General features: G+C 34.6%; 1 protein-coding gene across 1 annotated transcript in view; it reads left to right on the plus strand.

Moving 5' to 3' along the window:
• Nucleotides 1–418, plus strand: part of rhbdd1 (rhomboid domain containing 1) — a 16,952-nt gene extending 16,534 nt beyond the window's left edge. Inside the window, exon 8 of the mRNA XM_062060651.1 lies at nucleotides 1–418. This exon is cut by the window's left edge and continues 379 nt beyond it. The gene's annotated coding sequence lies outside the window, so the exon portion shown is untranslated.
• The last annotated feature ends 1,374 nt before the right edge of the window (nucleotides 419–1,792 follow it).

Consider the following 1,792-nt stretch of genomic DNA (forward strand, 5'->3'; position numbering starts at 1 on the left):
TACCGCCACCAAGGCTACAGCACTAGCAAGGAAATGTACAGTACTACTGCTACTGTATTTTGCTTACTGGTGACGTGCTTCCTGTTTCTGGAATGTATTATTTTAAATGCCTCAGTTGCCTCCATTGAGTTTATGCTTAATTCTATTACATATACCAGTGATTCTCAAACTGGGGTTACGCTGGCTCCATCAAGTGGTATGTAAAAAAAACCCCACTTAATTAAATATGCAAACACAGTGTTGTTAATTACCTTTCAAACTGTGTAATGCAATCAAACTTGTTTTCGTTGAGGGCGACTTCGCATTTATGGCTGCTCTCTTTGGGTTGTTACAGTGAATATATACAGTTCAGTAGGGAAGAGAGTTACTGTATATGGCCCCATTCCTGGGTGGATCTTGCTTGAATGGAAGAGGGGGGTTGATTATTTTTGCACCGCAGTCTGCTGAAAATGATGGAAAGCGCCAGTCTACATAGCAACTGACGCTGTGGGCAAAGTTGCAATTGCCACAAAAACACATTGTAAGATGCCAAACACTGGCGGCTGGAGGAGTTAGTGCACCCCACAATTTGTCACGTTTCATGTGTCAGGTAAACAGTGACGAATGGGGCCATATGAATCTCCTTCCTACTGTATGAGTTTGAATTAGGGGTTTCAAAAATAACAAGTTAACTCATGTGATTAATTCTAAAAAATATGGCATTAATCACACAATTTATTTTTATTTAAAAAAACCATTTTTTTGCATTTAATGATTTTAAACACCTTTATTTTAAGGGAGAATGACACTTTATTTTGCCTGTCGTTCACAATCATTTTGTGAGACAAGAACACACATCTTTTTTTTTTTAGGATTTTACAGATGAAAAAACGTGTGGAAGATGCGACATAGGAGTCACCGTTGTAGCCTTCAAAACCCTCCAACGTTTTCTATATACACGGCAAGTATATATATATAATGTAGTAACAGACACCTTCATAAAAATATGTAATGTGTTTTATATACATACTGCGAGTATATATATAATGTAATAGACACCTTCATAAAAATATGTAATGTTTTATATACACACTGCAAGTATACATAATGTAGTAATAGACACCTTCATAAAAATATGTAATGTTTTATATACACACCGAGTATATATATAATGTAGCAATAGACACCTTCATAAAAATATGTAATATGTTTAATATACATACTGCAAGTATATATAATGTAGTAATAGACACCTTCATAAAAATATGTATTATGTTTTATATACACATTGCAAGTCTACATAATGTAGTAATAGACACTTTCATAACAATATGTAATATGTACAATAGTTACCGTATTTTGATCATTCTAATCAATTCCGGGACTGATTTCTTCCGCACACTGATTTTCGTTTCCATAGTAACGCAGTTCCCAAGTCTGTACATAATGTAGTAATAGACACCTTCATAACAATATGTAGTATGTTTTATATACACACTACAAGTATATACTATATATAATGTAGTAATAGACACCTTCATAACAATATGTAATATGTTCAATATTTACCGTATTTTGATCATTTTAATCAATTCCGGGACTGATTTCTTCCGCACACTGAGTTCCGTTTCCATAGCAACGCACGTCCAACTTCAGGCAACAAATGTGTGTTCCTACTTATGGAAACAAACATGAGTGTTACGCTCTAATCATGGCAGACTTGGTAGCAGACAACGCAGACAATATATTTTTGGACAAATGAGGATTCACAACCTTATACTTTTGAAGCTGAATATACTGAGGATGAACTGCC

This window comes from Entelurus aequoreus, linkage group LG10 (genome assembly GCF_033978785.1).
Source record: "Entelurus aequoreus isolate RoL-2023_Sb linkage group LG10, RoL_Eaeq_v1.1, whole genome shotgun sequence".
NCBI lineage: Eukaryota > Metazoa > Chordata > Actinopteri > Syngnathiformes > Syngnathidae > Entelurus > Entelurus aequoreus.